The 15375-nt window shown below is 28.8% G+C and overlaps 4 non-coding genes across 4 annotated transcripts; 2 read left to right on the top strand and 2 right to left on the bottom strand.

Annotated features, from left to right (window-relative positions):
- Positions 1 to 1458: 1458 nt before the first annotated feature.
- Positions 1459 to 1531, bottom strand: Trnav-uac (transfer RNA valine (anticodon UAC)). Its single transcript has one exon. It is a non-coding gene; the product is annotated as a tRNA-Val (tRNA).
- A 472-nt stretch (positions 1532 to 2003) lies between these two features.
- Trnav-aac (transfer RNA valine (anticodon AAC)) lies at positions 2004 to 2076 on the top strand. The gene has a single exon. It is a non-coding gene; the product is annotated as a tRNA-Val (tRNA).
- Positions 2077 to 3559: 1483 nt separating this feature from the next.
- On the bottom strand, positions 3560 to 3632 carry Trnav-uac (transfer RNA valine (anticodon UAC)). Its single transcript has one exon. It is a non-coding gene; the product is annotated as a tRNA-Val (tRNA).
- A 406-nt stretch (positions 3633 to 4038) lies between these two features.
- Trnav-aac (transfer RNA valine (anticodon AAC)) lies at positions 4039 to 4111 on the top strand. Its single transcript has one exon. It is a non-coding gene; the product is annotated as a tRNA-Val (tRNA).
- Positions 4112 to 15375: the final 11264 nt, after the last annotated feature.

Below are 15375 nucleotides of genomic sequence, written 5' to 3'. Positions count from 1 at the left end.
TTTTTGTTTTTTTTTTCTTACATTGCCCCGGCACTGACGCGTCAACTTATACAATAGAGAGAGTCTTTAATCGAGGAATTTTCTTCTTTTTTTTTTTTTTATGTTAAAGGTGTAACACCACCAAATCATGGTACGTCACATCCAGTTGCATACGAAAGTAGGTCTAAAAAAATATTCCCTTGAATTTGACCGTTGTAGGTAATTAATCCTACATTTTATTGCAGTAAAACTATTTCTGAGTCATAAACAAATGTCTTGGGTATTTCAAAATACCATTATTTTTTATTTGCGATTTCTATAGAAAATTTTGTAATCTTGAGGTTGCATGGTGACTAAACCTTGTACACAGATTTCTATAGAAAATTTTGTAATCTTGAGGTTGCATGGTGACTAAACCTTGTACACAGATAGCATAAGGGGAGAAATTTGATTGGTTAACTTCCAATGATGGTTATTTTCTTATATGCAATGAAATGTTATGTGAAACTTTTTCTATAGAACTGGACAGGATAAAACTTTACTCATGCCAAGTATTTCTTTATTTGAAACAAAGATAAATTCTACACAATTTTTTGAAAAGTGCAAATTTAACAAAGACTAATAGGGGAAAATCAATGGTGGTATTACACCTTTATAAATAGCTCTTTTTAACTAAAAAAAAAGAAGAAGAAAAAGAAAGCAGGATTAACAACACTTCATTTCCTAGACGGTTTACTACGAAATCTCAAATTGTAATAATTTCAAAATCGAGAGGAAATTGCATAAAATAGATATGTCATTTTGCTACATGTATCAGACGGAACCAACAATCATTCTCAGGCAGCAATGACTTTTATTGTTTCATTGCATTTAAGGCGAGTGCATCATGAAAGGTGCACTTGAATATGCCCCTATTTGTTTTGCTTTTTAGTAAATGTACGCCTATCATTTGTCAACTTGTTTAAGTTAGCTATATTATCGGCACAATTGCATGTATAGTTATCCTCTTTTAATTCGAATCCGAAGTTTAACAATTTGAGAAAACGGTAGGATTTACTATTCGGATTTTCATTAAAACTGTAAAAGTTCTCAATACAGCTACTATAAATTGTAACACGTTAAAAGCAATTGCTGTGGTTGGTTTTTTTTTCTCGTTTTTTTCTTCTTTCTTCAACTGACACAATTTAACCGCCATTCAGTATGATATATAACACGTTAGATAATGTTACGTCGTACCAAATGTCAGTTTCTGAACCATTCTGTCATCTCCCAAAAGCTATATAGACTTTACATTTGCCTCAGTATACATACTGTTTAGGAGATGATAGGTTTTTCAATAGATTGCTACATGACCTTGGGTGCTAAAAAATATTTCTGAATTATATCTAGCCAAATTTTCGGTTTCAAACAATTGCAGTTACACGAACAATTTCTTTCATTATTAAAAGTTATGGGGGTGCCCATTTGCAAAAACAAACCAGGTTCTGGCGAGGTTCGAACTCGCGACCTTCTGCGTGTAAAGCAGACGTGATAACCACTACACCACAGAACCGGACAATGTACTTATCAAATATTTTCAACAAATGGAAGTTTTTAACGACCTTGACTGGCTATACAGCCCTTGCACGGTCGGCAAATATTTTCGAACTTATACTTCAGTTTATATATCATGTGAAAATCGCTAAACAAATAGGCATATCATCAGAGTCTAACTTGTGCCTCTCAGCTTAGATTGCTATAGCACACACAGGTTAAAATGAAACCACTGACACACATGGGGAGAGCAAGATAAAAAGAAAAGTTTTCAACTGCACTCTTCCATATTTCAGAATGTATCACGTACTTCTTTTAGGTTTTATAAGTGCTTCCTATAAGTTTGCACGAAGGACTTTTCAAATGTTTAATACAATGTTCTTAATAAAAAATCACAGTAATGCAAATGAGTATTAAAAAACCACCAATACGCCAATGATCAGTCGGACAGCTGACTAATAAATAAATAAATAAGACACAATTCATTAATGGTTTCCGTGGTGTAGTGGTTATCACATCCGCTTAACACGCGGAAGGTCCTGAGTTCAATCCTCAGCGGAAACATACTTTTTTTCGGCTTGGACAAGTTTTTTTTGTTTTTTTTTCTTACATTGCCCTGGCACTGACGCGTCAACTTATACAATAGAGAGAGTCTTTAATCGAGGAATTTTCTTCTTTTTTTTTTTTTTTATGTTAAAGGTGTAACACCACCAAATCATGGTACGTCACATCCGGTTGCATACGAAAGTAGGTCTAAAAAAATATTCCCTTGAATTTGACCGTTGTAGGTAATTTATCCTACATTTTATTGCAGTAAAACTATTTCTGAGTCATAAACAAATGTCTTGGGTATTTCAAAATACCATTATTTTTTATTTGCGATTTCTATAGAAAATTTTGTAATCTTGAGGTTGCATGGTGACTAAACCTTGTACACAGATTTCTATAGAAAATTTTGTAATCTTGAGGTTGCATGGTGACTAAACCTTGTACACAGATAGCATAAGGGGAGAAATTTGATTGGTTAACTTCCAATGATGGTTATTTTCTTATATGCAATGAAATGTTATGTGAAACTTTTTCTATAGAACTGGACAGGATAAAACTTTACTCATGCCAAGTATTTCTTTATTTGAAACAAAGATAAATTCTACACAATTTTTTGAAAAGTGCAAATTTAACAAAGACTAATAGGGGAAAATCAATGGTGGTATTACACCTTTATAAATAGCTCTTTTTAACTAAAAAAAAAGAAGAAGAAAAAGAAAGCAGGATTAACAACACTTCATTTCCTAGACGGTTTACTACGAAATCTCAAATTGTAATAATTTCAAAATCGAGAGGAAATTGCATAAAATAGATATGTCATTTTGCTACATGTATCAGACGGAACCAACAATCATTCTCAGGCAGCAATGACTTTTATTGTTTCATTGCATTTAAGGCGAGTGCATCATGAAAGGTGCACTTGAATATGCCCCTATTTGTTTTGCTTTTTAGTAAATGTACGCCTATCATTTGTCAACTTGTTTAAGTTAGCTATATTATCGGCACAATTGCATGTATAGTTATCCTCTTTTAATTCGAATCCGAAGTTTAACAATTTGAGAAAACGGTAGGATTTACTATTCGGATTTTCATTAAAACTGTAAAAGTTCTCAATACAGCTACTATAAATTGTAACACGTTAAAAGCAATTGCTGTGGTTGGTTTTTTTTTCTCGTTTTTTTCTTCTTTCTTCAACTGACACAATTTAACCGCCATTCAGTATGATATATAACACGTTAGATAATGTTACGTCGTACCAAATGTCAGTTTCTGAACCATTCTGTCATCTCCCAAAAGCTATATAGACTTTACATTTGCCTCAGTATACATACTGTTTAGGAGATGATAGGTTTTTCAATAGATTGCTACATGACCTTGGGTGCTAAAAAATATTTCTGAATTATATCTAGCCAAATTTTCGGTTTCAAACAATTGCAGTTACACGAACAATTTCTTTCATTATTAAAAGTTATGGGGTGCCCATTTGCAAAAACAAACCAGGTTCTGGCGAGGTTCGAACTCGCGACCTTCTGCGTGTAAAGCAGACGTGATAACCACTACACCACAGAACCGGACAATGTACTTATCAAATATTTTCGAACTTATACTTCAGTTTATATATCATGTGAAAATCGCTAAACAAATAGGCATATCATCAGAGTCTAACTTGTGCCTCTCAGCTTAGATTGCTATAGCACACACAGGTTAAAATGAAACCACTGACACACATGGGGAGAGCAAGATAAAAAGAAAAGTTTTCAACTGCACTCTTCCATATTTCAGAATGTATCACGTACTTCTTTTAGGTTTTATAAGTGCTTCCTATAAGTTTGCACGAAGGACTTTTCAAATGTTTAATACAATGTTCTTAATAAAAAATCACAGTAATGCAAATGAGTATTAAAAAACCACCAATACGCCAATGATCAGTCGGACAGCTGACTAATAAATAAATATATAAGACACAATTCATTAATGGTTTCCGTGGTGTAGTGGTTATCACATCCGCTTAACACGCGGAAGGTCCTGAGTTCAATCCTCAGCGGAAACATACTTTTTTTCGGCTTGGACAAGTTTTTTTTTGGTTTTTTTTTCTTACATTGCCCCGGCACTGACGCGTCAACTTATACAAATGAGAGAGTCTTTAATCGAGAAATTTTCTTCTTTTTTTTTTTTTATGTTAAAGGTGTTATACCACCAAATCATGGTACGTCACATCCGGTTGCATACGAAAGTAGGTCTAAAAAAATATTCCCTTGAATTTGACCGTTGTAGGTAATTAATCCTACATTTTATTGCAGTAAAACTATTTCTGAGTCATAAACAAATGTCTTGGGTATTTCAAAATACCATTATTTTTTATTTGCGATTTCTATAGAAAATTTTGTAATCTTGAGGTTGCATGGTGACTAAACCTTGTACACAGATAGCATAAGGGGAGAAATTTGATTGGTTAACTTCCAATGATGGTTATTTTCTTATATGCAATGAAATGTTATGTGAAACTTTTTCTATAGAACTGGACAGGATAAAACTTTACTCATGCCAAGTATTTCTTTATTTGAAACAAAGATAAATTCTACACAATTTTTTGAAAAGTGCAAATTTAACAAAGACTAATAGGGGAAAATCAATGGTGGCATTACACCTTTATAAATAGCTCTTTTTAACTAAAAAAAAAGAAGAAGAAAAAGAAAGCAGGATTAACAACACTTCATTTCCTAGACGGTTTACTACGAAATCTCAAATTGTAATAATTTCAAAATCGAGAGGAAATTGCATAAAATAGATATGTCATTTTGCTACATGTAAGTAGTATAGTACTTGAACGACTCCAGCGCACCCCCTCCAAAAAAAAAAAAAAATTTGACCCCCAAAAAATTACCCTCATTTCAAGTAAAAGAGCCCTAAATTTTCATAAAAAAAAGCAAAAAAACACCCCAAAAAACACCAAATTTTCTTACTCCCAAAAATTTTTTTTTTTACTTTTTTATAAAAAAAAACGTTATTAAAAACACCCAAAAAACAACAAAAAAATTCCAAAAAAAATAAATAAAAAAACCGGGAGAACAGGCAGAGAAAAAATTCTGTGGGATTTAAGAGAAAAATAAAATCAATTTTTACTTTTAAAAATGAAAGAAAAGCAAGCGAGCGGAGCGAGATACACTCCGGTTATCCTTAAAAAATGGAAGCGAACTGTTCCCCTTAAAAAATGGAAGCGAACGATTCCCTTTATGAATTACCAAAATATCCCCATTGTGCTATTATATGTGGACAAACAGGATGTGGAAAAACAGAGTTTGTTCTTGATTTATTAGAAGGAGAATATAGTGGAGTTTTCAAATATATAGTCATACTTTGTCCAACCATCCAATGGAACAAAGCATACAAAAATCGTGAATGGATTGATGATGTTAGAAAACCAAAAACAAAAAATCTAATAATTGTTAATCCTATTGTTGAAGTGAGAGAAGCGAACGGTTCCCTTAATGAAGAAGAGAAGCTACAAGAACTACTAAGAATGTTCTTTAAAAAATATGCTGGTCATCCAACATTATATATCATTGATGACTGCAGTGCAACAAAAGAACTAACAAAGAAAAAAGATATGCTGTCCGAGCTTGCATTTTCAGGAAGACATGCGGAACAATCAGTGTGGGTCATTTCACAGAGATACAACTCTGTTTTAAAAGATTTAAGAGAACAAACAAAATGGTTATGCATGTTCTACACAAAAGATAGAGATAGTTTTGATAATTGTCTAAGAGAAAATGATGTTATTCCTACTTTGGAAGAAAGACAAAGAATAAAGGAAGAACTTAAAAAAAAGAAACATCGTAAATTAATATTAAAGACAGATCAACCTACTGATTATTGGTTACTTAATTGATTTTTTTAGCAATTCTCAAGTAATGCTTAAGTAATGCTTAAGTAATGCTTAAGTAATGCTTAAGTAATTCTTAAGTAATTTAACCAAAATAAGTAATTCTTAAGTAATTTAACCAAAATAAGCAAAATAATACTTAAGTAATGCTTAAGTAATTCTTAAGTAATTTAACCAAAATAAGTAATTCTTAAGTAATTTAACCAAAATAAGCAATAAAAAAAAGCAATGCTGTTGGAAATACTAACAATTGCAACAAACACTGCAGTCTTATCATTGGTTGGATATGTTGTATTTAATTTTTTTAAAGTTAAAAATAAATTATATCCGTTTTTTGAAACGTATAAAATGAATGCTGAAGAATTATTAAGCGAGCAAATTGTGGAAAACATAAATATTGATGATGAAGCGAGCGAAGTGAACGGTTCCCTTCAAGAAAAAAAAACGCGAAAGATTATCATCCGTTGTTGCTGGTGGGAGTAGTAAACAATATCTGGGTAAAGAATTACAACTGTCAGATATTGATAAAATGACAACAGAACAAATAAACAAACTATACTGTAAATATGAAGCAAGATTGGGAGCTAGTATGACCAAGACATTAGGAAACTCTTTTATAAATTTATATGTCATGGGTGTATCAAAGTTTTTCAAAGTTGTTAATCCACCAATTTTAATACAAGACTTAGAGGAAGATCCTTTTATCAATAATGCTTTAACTAATACATGTTGTGAACTGTACTATAGATATGGAATGTATCTTGCTCCTTTTACTGCAATATTAACAACAGCAAGACATATCGAACCACTCGCTTCGCTCGATTTCCAAAAAAAAGATGAAAAAAATGACATAAAAAATGATGAATGAAAATCCTGAACAAAAAGAAAACAAAGAAGAAAAAAAAGAAGTATTTAAAAAACCCAAACCAAAAGACCCAAAAAGAGTAGCTGCTGGTAAGAAAGGTGCAGAAGTAAGAATAAGAAATGCAGAATTGAGAAAAAAAGAAGTGGAAAAATTAAAAAAAGAAAATTCAAAAATCAAACAAATAACAAAAGATTCTGATACAGAAACAGATTATGAATCAAACGAACATATCCCTTCTGTCAAGAAACACTCCAGTTCCCTAGTTGATTACAAATTTGTACTTTTTCCTATAAGTATTGTTGGATTGGGATTGTTTTTTTACAACCAAAGTAAGAAACCAGAAAGAATGATTAAAGAAATAACAAAACCAGAAAAACAAAAGAAAGAAATTGATCCTTTTGAATTTAATTAAATTTAGTACATTAAAATGACAACTCAAAAAGACGGAAAACAAATAGCAAATATGTTATATCATGCTGGAGTGGAAACATTGTTAACAGTTGGATATGCAGAAATAGGTAAAAAGGTTTTAAGGAGGCCAGCACCAAAAGTGGATTTTAATATGAATGATGTTGTAATGTTGTCCATTGATATATTACTTGCGATGGCAACAAAAGATATGTTGATTAAGCAAGGTATTATACCTGCTGATATTATGAAGTAATTTTTGTTTTTATAAAATGGCAAGTGCTTTAACAATGATGCTTGGTGGGGCAATAACAAATGCTTTTGCATTTTCAGGGAGTAATTATTTATTTTCACATATGGGTAGTAATGCAAATGAAGAGAAAATAAGACATGATAAAGCTATAGAAAAATTAGAAAAAGCACAATCAGAATGGAATAAAAAAAGAATACAAAGATTAGATTTTATAAATGAACAATTACAAAAGGAACATCATGCGGTTCAGACTTTTGATGATGTTGACCAAGCAATGAAACTATACTATCGTGTCACGAATAAAAAATTAACTTCATTATCACCTAAACCTACATTAAGTGATTTTTATACTCCATCAGAAGACCAGAAAAATAGAGAGATTGCATTTGTTGTTGGTGGTATGACATTAACTGGTTTTATTGTTTGGAAATTAAAATAAATTAAAATAAATTAAAATCCAAAAGGTTGAGTATCTATTCCATTATCTAAAATATATCTTTTGTCGTCGAATGAAGACATACTTATTTTATTTACTTCATTAACAAACATTTTGTGTTTGCTCGAGTTCATTGTACACATTTTATTCATTTTGGTTTTATTATTGAACAAACAATCTTTATAATCATCAAATTTAATATCTTTATTTATTGTAGTTTTTCCAATTCCTTTTAATTTTTTTTCTTCACTTAAACACATTGTGTCTGTTAATGTAAAAGAATATGCTTTACTTTTTAAATAAACTATTTCATTCATAATTTTCCCATTAAGTTCATCTTTAAATTTACCAATTACTTTTTTATTTTTTTCTGAATATAAAGGGTGATCTTTTGGATAACCAGACGTATCAAGTTCATCTATCATTTCTTCCATGTCTTTATAAATATCTTTGGTTTTTACACTCAAAATCATACTATCAGTATCACTTGCAACTAATTCATTCTTTTCCCATAATTCATTAACAACATCATAATAAAAGCTATACATTAATTGTTTTGAGTAATCCAATATAGCCTGTCCTAAATAAATAGGTTTATTAAATTTAACAGAAGTAACATTATTTTCAATTGCAACAAAGTTATCATTAAATATTATTGAGTCTTTAAAATTTGGTTTTTTTATATATTTTTTTACTTCTTCCCTGTCTGTAAATAATTTTATTTCACTTCTTCCTCTGATATTTTCTAATGTTTTACCATAGAAACTATTGTTCATCAGTTTCCAAAGATCTTTTTCAAAATCTGATTTTGCTTTAGTTCTTTGTTCTGTATTGAAATTTATGTATTTTGCTAACCAATTTGATTCTTTAAATGAAATTGTTCTGTAAACTTTTGTTACCTTTATTCCAAGTTTTATATATTCTTTTAAAATGCTATCGTGAATTATATATTTTTTTTTATCTCTCAATGTTAAAAATAATTTTTCTTCATTACCTAATGGTTTGTCTCCCAATAGATTTAATTGGTAATCAGATAATTCTTCTTTTTTTATTTTCATCTTTTCTGGTGCTAAAGGATATTTATATGTTTTCTTTTTACATTTTTCTGTGTATTTTAAATCACATTCAATTAAACATCCTCTTCCTTTTGGAATTTCTTTATAATATTTTAAATCTTTTTCCCATTTAAAATCTCCTGTAGGAAGTTTTTGTGACATAGCCCATCCATATAAATTATTTGCATCTAGATACAACAAATAATTTTTTTCAAAAAATTTATTTAAATCTTTTCCTTCTTTTAATCTTTTTAAACACTCTTTTTTTTCATGTTCATCTATTATTCTATAATCTTTATCATAATTTGAAGTATATTTGTTGAAGGCTTTTACATGTCTAGGACCTAATACTCCAGAAAATCCTCCTCTTATTCCTTTCTCAAACATTTGTAACATATCAACATCAGTTAATAATTCTAGTTTTACTCCAGTAAATTTTAACCCGCATTGCCAAGTCAATCCCGGAGCAGAATAACAATAGCATGGATCTATTTTATGGTTTTCTAAAAAGAAATTTCTAAATTTTTCGAATGCATCGGCTAAGATAAGAACATCAGTTTTAAGATATAAATTATGATAGTCTAATAAAGTTTTACAATTATAATATTCCCAGACTTTTTGTGCATGTTTGTACTCTTCTTTTGTAATTGTTTCTTTTTTTAATTTAGAATAAAAATTTTCTATTTCAGGAAGTTTTTTATCTTCAAATTTTTTTATAAAATCTATGTATTCATATGGATAGAATCCTTTTTGTTTTAAAAGAGCTATATTACCTTTAAACTCTTTTTCTAAAATAGGAAACTCATCCATTGATTTGGCAATATCTGATAAGCCTTTTAACATAAATCTATATGAATCTAGGAATCTTAATTTTTTATAATTTGATCCATAATCTATAGAAATATAATTTTCTGAGTTTTTAGAAAGAAGTTTTACTTTATTATATTCATCTTCATATTTCATTAATTCTTCGATTAAAAAGTGGAAATCATAATTCGATCCATTATGAAAGAACACGGGTATTAATTTTGTTGCTTTACCTTCTTTTGTGTTACACGATTGACACGCTGCTCCTCTATATTTACCTGAAAGATGATTATGTTCTCTTACTTTTTCGCTTTCTTTAAATTCTTCTCCACAAATATAACATCCGGTTGCTTCTTGAAATTCATCTTCTTCATGATTATTTAATATTGGTTTTTTCTTTTCGTTAAGGTAGATCTTATAAGTTATTTCTTTGTATATCTTCATTACTTTTTCCACATATTTTTCTACTGTATCATCACCAACATAAGAAAAGTATTGTGGTTTATATATTTCTGGATAATCAGAATGAACATAAATACCATAACTATTTATTTCTTGTTTACTTATTGGTTTTATATAAGATTTATTAGGATCTGGAGTACAGGATTGTATAGGAATATTATATGCTTCGAAATCAGAGTAGATAACAAATGGTAATTTATTTTTAAAATGATGATTATTGAATTTAAGAATATTTTTTCCTGGTTTTGGCATTATGGTTTTACAATGTTTGTTATCATAACATATTTTTTTATGTTTTATTAGTGTTTCTTCTCTTTGAAATCCTTGCAAACAGTTTCTACATATAAACGATTTATTTCTATTCTTATCACACATAAAACTATTTAAATCTTTAATTAGACAATAATGAGTATTTTCGTTACTTTCAATGTATAAGAGATCAATTACGTTTTTACTTTCTACATTTGATATATAAACTGGATGTAAAGATTGTTTATTTGTTTGATCCTCTAAAGCAAATACATTTATACTTAGATTATTTTGTTTCTCTACTTTTGGGATATCTTTTATTGAAACAGGATATTCAATTCCTTTCATGTTAATTTCATTTTCATATTCTTTATATTTTGTTACTCTTTGTTTGTCTTTATTGGCTGGAAATAAACTTGCTAATATTGACCAAAGAAAACACTTATTATCCTTTTTATTTTGGATATTAATAATATTACTTGATTTAAATTGAAGGGGAAAATAAGATGAAGCTCTTTGATATTCATATTTATATAGTTTTACTTTTACACTTTTGATACCATCGAAAACAAAACCAGATCCTCTTTCTTGAAATTTATCTACCCAAGCTTTAAATTTATCTAACAAATTATTGTAAAATGTAGATAAATTGTTTTGTGTTAGGACAACTTTAACAGGATGAGAGTAATGACTTTCTATTCTATCAAATGCCATAGGAGTTGTAAATTCACTTGTTATTATTATCTTTATTTTTAAAGGAAATTGATTAATAACTATTTTATCTTTTAATAAGTTTATGTATTTAGTTGCATTGATTTCTTCTATATCATCAATAGTAGTTTCAGTAATAAGATCTTTAAAGGATTTTTTAGATCCCATTTTGTAATATTTAATTTTTAATTATATTATTTTCTTGGATATAAATTCCAATAAAAAGGATTTCTTTCCATAAATTCTTTAAAAGCTTTTTTATATTTTTCTTTGTTATTTTGATAATGATTTTGTTTTGAAGGTTTTAAACATTCTTTACATGCAGATTTAACTCCCAGTGGTTTGTCTTTTGCTTTGTAATATTCACTTAGTAACTTGTATTCATTACATTTTGAACAATGTTTTCTTTCATCCATTTTAAAAAAAAACATTTTAGTTACTTCAAAATGTCTAAAACAAATCTAACAAATAAATTAGCAGATGAATTACATCATAGAGTTATAAAATCTTTTCCTAAAAGACGTGTTTATGTTCATTCAATAGATCAAACATGGGCAGTTGATTTGATAGATATACAACAATATTCAAAACAAAATAAACACTATAAATATTTATTAGCAGTTATAGATGTTTTTAGTAAATATGGTTGGTTGATTCCATTGAAAAATAAAACAGGAGTAGCAGTGAGTGAAGCATTTAAAACATTATTTAAAGAAAGAAAACCAATATATATTTGGTCAGATAAAGGATCCGAATTTTATAATCGACAAGTAAAAGAATTGTTAAAAGATAATAACATAAAGTTATATTCAACTGAGAATGAAGAAAAATCCAGTGTAGTGGAACGATGGATAGGAACAATGAAACAACATATGTATAAATACTTTACTGCTAATGAAACTTTAAAATATTATGATATATTAGATAAATTAGTTAAAAATTATAATAATACAGTACATTCTTCAATTAAAATGACACCTGTTCAAGCAAGTAAATTAAAAAATGAATTAACAGTGTATAAAAATTTATATCCAGAAAAAGAAGAGAAAATTAAAAAACCTAAATTCGAAGTAGGTACTAGAGTAAGAATAACAAAAAAAAAGGGTAAATTTGAAAAGGGTTATACTACTCGTTGGACTAAAGAAATATTTGTAATTGAAAAAGTTTTAAATACAATTCCTTTTACTTATAAAATAATTGATTTAAAAGGCGACGAAATAACAGGTGCTTTCTATGAACAAGAATTACTTTTGACTAAGTTTTAGATCTCTAGGTAGATTTAAAATCCATTGAATAAATCCATTAAATCTTAAATGTCTGTTTTGCATAGCAAACAGTAATTACTGGTTTGAATAGTTGAAACGTTGTGAATTTGATATTTAAATCTAACTACAGTCAATTGTAATATTATATATATTAATAAAAGAACAAATTCAATAATATCGACAAAATGTAAGAAACATACTTGAATTCGTTTGTTAAATCATGCATCAAACTAATTAACTGCGTCAGTAAAAGTTTAATAGTTGTAAACAAAATTCTCAGGTAAAATTTACAATAACCTGTAGTTAAGTAAGTATTTACTGCATCTAAGGAGTTGTTTACTGCATCTAAGGAGTTGTTTACTGTAACTAAGTAAGTGTTCATTGTAACTAAGGAGATGTTTACTGTATCCAAGCAAACTGTTTATATTTAATTCAATAGGATATGACTTTAAATAAACTAAATCGATCATTGTAAATATTTACAGGTAACAAAGTGCGGTTTTTAATTAAATTTGCAATTTAATATTGCTACAGTAACTTCAAAATGGAATCTGAATTGAGAAGATGTTATTTAATTAAAGTGTCGGATGAATTAGAAAAACTTGAAACATTATTAGTGAAACGTAATAATACGATAAATATACAAGATATGGATATAAACAGCATAAAAAAGGAAATTGAATATTTAACCGAGAGAATAAATAAAACTAAGGAAGATTTTGGTGACAGAAACAAGAGACGGATTTGGCTTCGATTAACAAGACAAAAAGTTAGTGCAAAGACTAAGCTTAAAAAATTCATAACAAAAAGAACCTGTGAGAATGAAGAAAAGACTATATTGGAAATAAAGAAAAGTGATTTAATTTCTGAACAGATTAGGATAACAGAACTTGTTCGTCAAGACAGTAATTCCTAGTAATTAACTTCTTTAAATCTTCCATCTTCAAAATTAATTTGTGCATCTTGTATAACAAACAGATAAACATTTATTAATTTATTTGCTCCTGCTGTTTTAGTTATTTGGATAGTAATACCTTCAGAAGCATTTTCAATTCTTCTACCTGAACCGTGTAATGAGTTGTCATCTGTTGAACGTAAATCTAACCATAATGCATAATTAGTTGTAAGATATTTTTCTAATGTTGTATAGGATAAATTTAAATCCTTTAAAACTTCTTCTGTTGTTTTATTTCTTTTTGAATTTAAAGCAAAGAATTTATTTATTTCATCCCATTGTTGATATGCTTTCATTCCTTGACTGTATAGTTGATTTGGAACACCTTCTATTGTCATTTCTACTTTTGTTATGTTAGGATTATAATAAGTTTCGGTACTTGTTCTTTCAGGATCTTCGAACAACATTAGAATTCCTTTCATACTTCTAGCTGGAACATTTAAATTTATATTCCACAATGTATCAGATTTGTTTTTGGTTATTTTTCTATGTCTTAGTATTCTATCGTACAAAATAACCATCTTACCATTAACTTGTTGTCTTATCTGTCTTGCTAATTCTGCATCAGTAACCATATCAAATTCTAAACAAATGTTTTTGATTGTATAACTTGCAGATGTATCTGTTGATTTAATAACATTGCTATAATTATTAAATGTAAGTTCATATTCAAGTCTATCACCAAGACCTGCTTGATAAAAAGGCATATGAGTTTCTAATAGTTCAAAATCAAGTGGGATACAAAATCTTGCACCATATGCAGTTGCAATTGCTTCATCCCCTATGTTTGATGCTTTATCATCCGTACCAACTCTGTGTTTTAACATGTTTGTTTCACCAATTCCTTAGTATGCCATATTTAAACGTTCAGATGTAGATTTCCATAAATCAACATAACAATGATAAATATCACTATCATCAATTGACATAATTTCATTTCCACTTATACGAATTGTTGTTTTTTTAACTATTGTTCTTCCTATGTTTTGATATATAGTTGCATTGTCGTCTGTAGATGTGAGTTCTATTTCAAATGCCAATCTGGTTGTTCCAGGAACAATAACATCATTATTGCTTAGATTGGGGAATCTCACTAATAGCTGTTGATTTTGATCAATAGTTGAAGGATTATTTGTTATTGATACACTTTGACGAATACCTTTCACACCACGGGGTTCTCTTATTTTTCTGTAAGGATTTAATTTGTTTCCGTATGCCGACATTTTTAAGGATTAAATTTGTTATAAAAATAATTCAATTATCACTGATACTAGAGTATTGATACATGTAGAATTATCACTCTCACTAACAAACCCTATAATATCTCCAGCCTTAACTTCAAAAGGCATATTAAAGTTATGATAACTGTGTGTGTCACCATTACTTAAACTTATTCCGTAACTATATGTCTTATAATTATTAACAGTTATCATAACATCTATATTATCTGAGTTTGTTCTTAAACTTACTAAACTAATACCCAATATTTGTCCTGGAAAGTTCATTACATAATAACCACCACCACCATCACCAAAATTAAACTTTTGTCTTGCATGTATTGAACCATCAATTCCAGCATTTATACTTATTAATTTTTTGTCTGGTTTATTTTTAATATTACTAACTATATTTTCAACATTTAAAACTCTGATGGTTAGGGCAGCGACACTCCGGCGTAAATCTCTATCCTTAGTATCCCTTGTTTGAAGCTCACTCTTCATATTTAATATTTCCTTTTTTATTTCCGATGTATCTACGTTTTTTTTTTTGACACCAAGTATGCTCATTTTATTAAATAAATTATATAACTTCTAAAACACAATTAATTGGTAAATGATTAATTATCTTGTTATTATTTTCATCTCTTATTTCTAATTTCAATTCTGTTATAACATCATTTACTAAACACTTATATTCCGGATGCTCAAATCTCGCTGTTATAACTTCACCAAACTCTTTATTCTC

The sequence above is a fragment of the Mytilus trossulus genome, chromosome 14, assembly GCF_036588685.1.
Source record: "Mytilus trossulus isolate FHL-02 chromosome 14, PNRI_Mtr1.1.1.hap1, whole genome shotgun sequence".
Taxonomy (NCBI): Eukaryota; Metazoa; Mollusca; class Bivalvia; order Mytilida; family Mytilidae; genus Mytilus; species Mytilus trossulus.
Note: the sequence above shows the minus strand (reverse complement) of the source record. Positions and strands in the feature narration are given on the sequence as shown.